General features: G+C 53.5%; 1 protein-coding gene across 1 annotated transcript in view; it reads left to right on the top strand.

Moving 5' to 3' along the window:
• The window catches only part of GRIN2A (glutamate ionotropic receptor NMDA type subunit 2A), a 445,817-nt gene that overhangs the window by 99,003 nt on the left and 337,751 nt on the right, over positions 1 to 9,063 (top strand). The gene's annotated exons all lie outside the window — the stretch shown is intronic.

Here is a 9,063-nt window from a genome sequence, read left to right as displayed (position 1 = left end):
ACCCTGGCCTGTTGGCCTCATCGGCTTGTGGCAGTTTTGCTTCTCCATACACAGGGGCGCTTGGCAGGACACCAGAGCCTCTGGGCTGGCAAGACCATCATGCTGAAGCTTTGGGAACTTGCTCTAGGATCACAAGATGCATTTTCTGCCCAGGCCCCCCTGCAGGGGCTCTAAGCTTGCCACCTGGGCCCTGATGAAAGCTGCATTTGTCCGGGGAGGGAGCAAAGCTTCCATTTGTTTCTCACAGAGGTCCTTCCGGCAGGGGGAGAACCCATGGCAAAGATGAGAATCCTAGAGACAGGGAGGCAAGTTGACTCAGGGCTAGGCAGTCAGGCCTGGGTGTGTGTGGCCTCTCCGATCCTCCTTGCCAGTCAGTTTAAGCTTGCGTGCGCTGCGGTAACAAACAAACCAACCCCTAATCTCAAGGATTCATTTCTCCTTCCCCCTTGGTGTTGGGTTCGCAGGAATTCTGTTTCCTGTGGCCTTCACTCCAGCGCTCAGGCTGAAGGACCAGACCCTGTCTGCTAGTCTCCGGGCAGAGGGACAAGAAGCAGGCGATAGACCTCAAGACCGGTCTTCCACATTCTTCTTGGGAGGGGCATATGTCACTTTTGTCAGGTGCTCTGACTTCCAGCCTGACATCAGTGGGCAGGGATTCACCAAGGAGGGGCTGTGGCGATTTTGATCCACACTGTAATCCACTGTAATTTCGAGACTCAAAACAGATAGCAAGTATCCGTGGTATCAAATCTCCAAACCAACGAGGATGCTGCTGGTGAGGACGGTTCCTATTCCCATTTTACAGATGAGGAAACTGAGGCTGAGTCTTCTTACCTAGGTATGCGGTTAGAAAGTGGTCAGGTAGGTATGGGTCCGAAATCAGTGCTCATGGAAGCAACAGTCAGGATATCAGAGGACGGACTGCATTGGGCGAATCTGCTGCACAAGACCACTTCAAAGTGTTGCCGGGCCAAGGATGTCACTTTGAGGACCAAGGCGCATCAGACCCAAGCCAGGCAATTGTCCGTTGCCTCATATGCATGTGAGCGTTGACTATTGCAGCAGGAGGACTGTTGGCATTGTGTTGCTGGGGAAGAATAGGAAGGTACTGTGGGATGCCTGCAGAACAAACACACCTGTCTTCGAAGAAGTACATCCTTGAACTTCGTAGAGGCAAGGATGGTGGGACGTCCTCTCATGTGCTTTGGACCTGTTGCAGGAGAGACCAGTCCCTGGAGAAGGACAGTGCGCTGGGTGCAGTGAAGGGTTGGTGACCCAGCGGAAAACCCATCTGTGAAACGAATTGACACCGTGGCTGCAACAGTGGCTCTACTGTGACATCGAGGCCGGGGAGGTGCAGGACTGGGTGGCAAGGCGCCCTGCTGTGCACGGGGTCGCTATGAGTCAGCACCCACTGAAGAGCACCAGATGGCCACAGCCACAGAGGTGGGGCTGAAGGGCCCCTCCCTCTGAGTGCAGGTGCTGACTTCCACTGCCGGGTGTTTCTCCGCCCTCCTACCCACCAACTCTCAAACAAACCATTGGCCACTGAAGGCAACCCCGGTGTACGTCGGAGTAGACCTGTGCTCCACACTGCTGCCAGGGGCAGACATTATTCGGAGGCAGGTAACCAGCCCTTTCTTTGGAGTGACTGCCGGTACAATGGACTATCCAGCTTTGTGGTGAGCCGCAGAGCCTGTTGTCTGATTGCACTACCAGAGACCCCCCACTGCACCACTCTCTGAAAGCCCTGTCAGTCAATGGCACCCGCTCACCCGACAGCCTGGGCTGCACAGTGATTCGAATGCTCCGCTGCTCACTCAGAAAGGTAGGTGATTCGAACCCACTGCCACTCCGAGGCAGAAAGATGGGGTGGGTGGCCAGCTCCCATAAGGGAGACAGCCTCAGACACCCGATGGGGCAGTTCACCGTCGCCCTGTAGGGCTGATATGACTTGGGATGAACCTCATGGCAGTGGGATCTCTGGGGAGGGAGGTTTAGTTAAGCCCCGGGCTGCAAGCGGAAAGGTGCCGGCCCACAAGCCAGCCGCTCCCAGCAAGGTGCCAACTTTGGAATCCATAGGGGGCAGCTCTCCCCCGGCCCATGGGGCCATTGCAAGTCGGCACAATCTGATGAAAAGTGTCAGTGGAGCCCTGGTGGTGCAGCCGTTCAGCCCTTGGTTCCTACCTGAAGGCGGGCACGTTGGGCCCAGCAGCAGCTCAGCGGAAGAAACCCTGGCAGCTCGCTCCCCGGAAGATGGGCAGCCTGGGTAGCCATTCCGAGGAGCTCTTCTGCTCTGCCCTGTTGAGTCGCGATGAGTCGGAATCCACGCCACAGCACCGGGGTTTCTCCTGGTGCCCAGGCTGGGGACTCACGGCAGCATCCCGCCAAACGTTCCCTTGGCAGGAGCCCTCCCTGCTAAGAGCATGCCATTGGTGCTTTGGTGGGAAAGCGCTGGGTATTTTTAGAGCTTAGCAGCCTGGCGGTGCTGCTGGTCACCCCGCGGCCTGTGGCTTAACCCAGGAGTGACATATGTCCGCGCTCCGCCTGCCTGCTTCTGCCTCACGGCCCTTTGTGTTGCTGGGAAAACAGATTGTCCCAGGTAGATATGCTGCCAGGTCCCACCCCCACCCCACTTTCTTTTTTTCTCTCCCTCAGAGCTGCTCCCTTTGTTCTGGTGCCACTTCTCTGGGAACCTGCTTGGTGTTGCAACTGCTTTTGAGCCAGAGATGGTGGGATTTGCTCACTCGCCATTTCGTCTGGCCAGCCAGCTCCTGGCTCCTGCCACAGCCACCTGAGGGGCTTGCAGCCTGGCCAGCTTCCTGGGGCGGCAGAACACACATTTCCTTCCAGGAGGGCTCCAGGGGGCTCAGGGGATTCAGGAAGCACGGATTACTTTTTGAACCGGCCCTCTTCCAAACTCCTCTCCCACATGTGTCCAATGGACGGCAGTGCTGCCGAGAGGGAGGGAGGCGGTGCAGCTTCAGCTCCTGTGTTATCACAGAGCTGCCAGGGACTGTGCCGGCGGTGCATTTTGATGTTTGGAGGTGGAAATCTCCGTGGGACTGTGCACCAAGGTGTGTTGAAATTGTCTGGAAGCAGGGACACAGGGCAGAGCCACTCCCCAAACTCCAAATGCCGCCTGTGTGCATGGCGCAGCGTTTTGCTTCTGGTGGGCCTTCCAGCATTCTAGAAACCACCAGGGGTGCAGGCACGGATCCCACAGTGAGCCAGCACCACGGGTGCAGGAGCCCTGGTGGCACCATGGTGAGTGCTCAATGCCAAGCCAAAAGACTGGCTGCTCCCACCCACCCAGGTGATCCGGAAAGATGATCCCAAACTAAGCCCGCTGCCTTCTAGTAGATTCCAACTTAGGGACCCTCTGGGACAGGGTAGCACTGCCTCTGGGTTTCTGAGACTGACTCTTTACGGGAGTGGAAAGCCTCATCTTTCTCCCAGGAGCAGCTGGTGGTTGTGAGCTGCCGACCATTGCACAACCCACTACACTGCCAATAACCCTCGAAGGCAGTGGTTCTCAGCCTTCCTAATGCTGCCACCCTGTCATACAGTTCCCCATGTTGTGGTGACCCCCCCAACCATAAAAGTATTTTCGCCACTACTTCATAACTGTAATTTTGCTACGGTTATGAATTGGGTGATCCCTGTAAAAGAGTCGTTTGACCCCCAAAGGGGTCGCAGCCCACAGATTGAGAACCGCCGCTCTAGGGACTTCTAAGACTGTCACTCTTTACAGGTGCAGACAGCCTCATCTTTGCCCCCTGGAGCCATTGTTGTGTTTGAACCATTGACCTTGCAGTTAGTAGCCCAGCATTTAACCACCCGTGAAGATGACAGTCTAGAAAAAGCCGGGGCCAGCTCACTGCTGTCACATGGGCTCCGCAGGAGCCAGAATGATGGGCTGATAGCAGTGGGGCTGTGTTGTGGGGGTTCTACCCACAGAGTGCTTGGTGGGATTAATGGAGTTAGGGTGCACAGAGCTCGGGGTACTGCTCCGTCTCCCTAGAACAATATCAGGACAGTGACACTGCATATCAGTTATCCATTCAGCAGGTGTTTCTGCAGTGCCTGCTATGCGCCAAGCACTGGCCTGCCAGGGTCAGTCGCTGTGGGCTAAGCGCTGATCCATGGTGTCGGTAGAACTGTGCTCCAGTGGCTGCCCTTCCTTTCCCTTCCCTCCCCTTCCTTCCTTCCTTCCTTCCTTCCTTCCTTCCTTCCTTCCTTCCTTCCTTCCTTCCTTCCTTCCTTCCTTCCTTCTCAGCCAAACTGTGGTCCATGCGGTTTAGTCTCTTTCTCTCCACCTCTTTTTATCGTGGTGAAAACCACCCACAACAAAACCTCTGCCTCCATGGGGCTTTCAATAGCTGACCTTTTTCCCCTGATGTAGATTACTAGGTCTTTTGTCCAAGGCACCTCGGGCAGATCTCAGTCCATTCACTTCTCTGTTAGCAGCCCAACCTGTCTGCCCCCTCCGGGGGACTCCGTGAGCCCTGTGCAAATCCTTCCTTCTGGGAGGTGACCTTCCAGGGGAGAGGGCAGAAAGTAAACCAGTACCTGGTGGTGGCGATCACGGCGTGGAAGAAGGTGCATTAGAGGCACAGCGCCAGCCTCTAATCCGGCAGAGCAGGGAGGGCTGCGTCCCTAATTGGGCAGAGGCTATGCCAGCCTCCCCAGGGGATGTGACATCAGTTGAGATGAAGACAGAGGGGCTGGAGGCACACACATGGAATCCCGCCCGTCTTGGGCTTCTGCCAGGAAGTGGGCACAACGGTCTCCCCAGGAGTCTCACTGCCACACCGCCCTCCTCCCTGCCCCCTGGAAGCCGGATGCTAGATGAGGTCAGAGGCTGAGGCGCATGTCCAATCTCTGTGACCTTGGTGTCAGGCTCAGGATGCCACGAAGGCTTTCCTCACAAGGAAGGTTCCCAGCAGAGAAGTCATTGCTCTGCCAGGCCCATGTCTGGTTTACCCAGTGCTGCTACAGCAGATGTAGGAGCCCCGGTGGTGGAGTGGTTATGCGTTGCGCTGTGATCCACACAGTCGACAGTTTGAAACCACCAGCTGCTCTGCTGGACAAAGGCTGGGCTTTCGACTCCCCTACACAGTTACAGCCTCAGAAGCCCACAGGGGGTCACTCGGAGTCAATATTGACTCAGTGGAAGCAAGTGTGCCTTGATTTGGCTACAACAGACAGTAGCCCTGTTGGGACAAGAGGTAAACCCTTGGACGTTGACCCAAAGGTCAGTGGTTCAAATGCACCAGCCCCTCACTGTGCAAAGACGACAGCCTTGGAGACCTCTGGGGGCAGTTGTCCTGTCCCTAAGGGGTGGCTGTGAGTTGGGATGCTATACGGCAGCTTTGTCGTGGCAGAAAGGCCACAGTGGGGGCTTTAAGGAACAGAAATCTGTTTTCTCACAGTTTTGGAGGCTGCAAGTCCAGATCCAGGTCTGCTGTGAGCGTCTCTCCTGTGGCCTCCTAATTTCCAGGGTCTGGTGTCGGAGAAGTGAAAAATAGAGTTCTTTCTCCATGTCCTCAAGTCCCCCTGGGCATAGCTGACATAGCCTGAGCTTGGCTGGCAGACTTCTACCATCTGCCCCCACTCCCAGCACTTCCAGGCCCGTTGCTTGGGCTTGCTATTGTGTGCTGGTTCACATTCTTAGAGCCCCTCTGGGACAGAGTAGGTGGTGCCCCCCACCCTGGGGGCTTTCTTGGCTGTGAGCTTTATGGGAGCATTCTGCCAGGCATGCCTTCTGTAGAGCGCTTCACTGTTGCACCACCAGGCCGCCGCTTGGACCCGTGCTGTTCATGTCGCTGTTGTGTTGCTGTAGTTGCTGCTGTTAGGTGCCGTAAAGTCCGTTCTGACTCAGAGGGGCTGTGTGAGGTGGGGTTGTGTAGCGAAACAAAGCCGGCAACACCCATCTCTGTATGAGGAAGGGCTTCAGATCAAGAAGGTGTCCCAGCTCATGGGTCTTATGTTAGCTGGAGCCTGCTTATGTCAGACTCCTGTAGCTGTAGGCCGATGTTGCAGAAAGGTGACACAGAAATAGAGAGATCACAGGCTGGTGGGTGCAGAGTCGAATGGATCCAAGGTTGGTGGGAACTTGGCAGGATGCCGACAGCTCAAAAGTTGGCTGCCAGGGCAGTAGCCCGTATGCCTCCACCCTCCCACCCCGTCAGCCCTCCACCCCAACTCCAGAGGTGGGCGGAGAGTCTCAGCCAGCAGAGAGAGCAAAGGGCCAGCGAGAGAGAGAATTTCCCAATGCCTCTGTTATCAAAGGACCACACCCTCAAGGCCGTAGTACTAGGCTACCACTTGGTTAACAGCTTCACCTCTACCCCTACACTCGCACACAGTACAGGTTGACCTAAAACCTAGCTGCCACTGTGACCCCATGGACAACAGAAGGAAGCACAGACGGACATGGGCCATCTTCACAATTGTTCTTGTGTGTGAGCTCCTGATTACAGACATCTCAGGGAGGATCATCCTCTTTTTCACGGACTCTCTGCTGTACTAAGGATGATGTGTTTCTGATGGCATGGCCCAAAGTAGAGTAGACAAATGATCACCATCCAAACTTGTAACATGCTGGCTGTACCGCTAAGGCAGATTTGTTCACTCTCCAGGCAGAAAATTCTTCACCAGCACCATACTTCAAAGGCATCGATTGATCAGTATCATCAGCCAAAATAAGAAAAGGTTGACTATGGAACAGACCACCAATTATTCATATCCAAGTTCAGGTTGAAGCTGAAGAAAATTAAAAGAAGTCCACGAGAGCCCCAATATGGCCTTGAGTCTGTCCCGCCTGAATTAAGAGACCATCTCCGAGCAGATATTTTTGTTTGGGTGCTGCATCCGTGAACTTTGAACAGGAGCGACAGAAGACCAGAGGAGTTTTGGGATGGCGTCCAGGGCAGCAAACATGCAGAGAGTGAAAGGTCATTCAAAAGACAGGGAAGAAAGGAGAGACCAACATGGATGTCAACAGAGACTCCAGAACTTGCTTTTGAACAGAGTAGCCAAGGCACACGGAGGAAATGATGACGTCAAAGAACTGAGCAGAAGATTTCGAAGGGCAACTCAAGACAACAAAGTAAAGATGATAGTGAAATGTATAAAGACCTGCAGTTAGGAAGCCAAAAAAGAACAGTTCTCATGCTAAAATAACCAAAGAAACAATTCAAGCCTGGAGCTGAACTGTTGAAGGATGCTATCGGGAGCCCATTGAGCGATGCGGGAAGCATCAAAAGAAAATGGAAAGGATACCCAGGGTCGCTGTACCCAAAAAGAACCGGTCAACTTTCAACCATTTCAAGAGGTAGCGTATGAGTAAGAACCAATGGTATCGAAGGAAGTCCAAGCCGCACTGCAGGCAGTAGTGAAAAACAGAGCTCCAGGAAGTGATGGGATACCAATCGAAATGTTTCATAAAATCCAATGCCGTGTGGGAAGCACTCACCAGTCTATGCCAAGACATTTGGAAGAGAGCTACCTGGCCAATGGACTGCAAGAGATTCGTATTTGGGCCAATTCAAAGAAAAGTGATCCAACAGAATGTGGAAATGACCAAACAATATCGTATGCGATTACAATGTTGCTTAATGCATCTCACAAACGGTTGCATCAGTAGCTGAAAGGGAAGTGCCAGAAACTCAAGCCGGATTCAGGAGAGGATGTGGCAAAGCCGAAGACAAAGGCGTCTTGGCTGACAACAGAGAATACCAGAAATATTTTCATTTGTGTTTTATTGACTCTGGCAAGGCATTCAGCTGTGCCGATCATAGGCAGTTGTGCACCACTTTGGAAAGCATGGACATTCCTGGGCACTTAATCATGCTCAAAGGGAACCTCATGCCAATAGAACAAGAGACGGCACTGCATGGTCTAAAATCAGGAAAGGTGTGCATCAGGATTGTGTCCTTATTCAGTCTGTGTGTGGAGCAAATAACCCAAGCCTTTGCACTGCACCAGGAAGAACACAGCATCAGGAGTGGAGAAGGCTAATCAGCAACCCACCACCTGCAGTAGACCCAGCCTTTTCCCTGAAAGCCAAGATGGCTTGAGTCACAGATGGAACTCAAAGACCGCCGCGGTCTTCAGTATGAATTAGAACCCGATGCAAAGAAAACCACCTTCCTCACACCTGGACCAGTAGCATGGCTGTCAAAAGAGAAAAGATTGAAGTTGCTGGAGAACAGATTGAGGTTGCAAGGATTTCATGGTGGCAGCAGTCAAGAATTTAAACAGCGTATGCCATTGGACACATTTGAAAAAGAGCCCTCTGAGTATTAAAGGGCAAAGACCCACTTGAAACTTAGGTGTGCCTGGGCCCAGCCATAGTCTTCTCGTTGGTCTCATGGTCCTGTGAAAGCTGGACAAGGAACACGGGCATTGAACCGTGGCGTTGGCAGGGCTAGTGAAAGGACCCTGACTGCCAGGAGAACGAGCAGGTCTGTCTTGAAGGACGTACAGCCAGAGGTTCCTTAGAGGTGAACATGGTGAGTCTTCATCTCACATATTTTGGACACGTCATCAGGAGGGGCCGGGCCCTGGAGAAAGAGATAACGCTTGGTGGGGAATCAGCAAGATGGAATGCAGAGTGGCTTTTAACTGAAATGTAACGGTTGTGAGGATGGTGCGGCAGCATCTCCGACTCTCCGTAGCGGTCATAGTGGACTTGGAGCTGACGCGAGGGCACCTAACAATTCTTGGGTCCTTTGTATTTGTTGTCCAGCTTTTAGCCACAGCCCTGTTAAAAATTCTTGCTCACAGTCTGGCCTCCAGGCCTATCTGGGTAGGAAGACTCTGCAGGGACTTCTTCCCCGTTTATGTGTATGTCCCCCATGGTGTTCTGGGGACCCATGACACACAGCTTTGTGGGGAAACAAAGGCCCCAGAGGAATTGCCAGTATAGGTGGGGCCCATTCCGTCCCCCGCACTCCCTGCACCAATTGTAGGTATCTTCTTGTGGCTGAAAGAACTGTACTGGTGATGCGATTCAAGATTCTTGGCCCCAGAAGGGACCTTGATGTCTTTTTTTTT

The sequence above is a fragment of the Echinops telfairi genome, unplaced genomic scaffold (genome assembly GCF_000313985.2).
Source record: "Echinops telfairi isolate 266 unplaced genomic scaffold, ASM31398v2 ScPeMD7_5;HRSCAF=22, whole genome shotgun sequence".
In the NCBI taxonomy this organism is placed as follows: Eukaryota; Metazoa; Chordata; class Mammalia; order Afrosoricida; family Tenrecidae; genus Echinops; species Echinops telfairi.
Note: the sequence above shows the minus strand (reverse complement) of the source record. Positions and strands in the feature narration are given on the sequence as shown.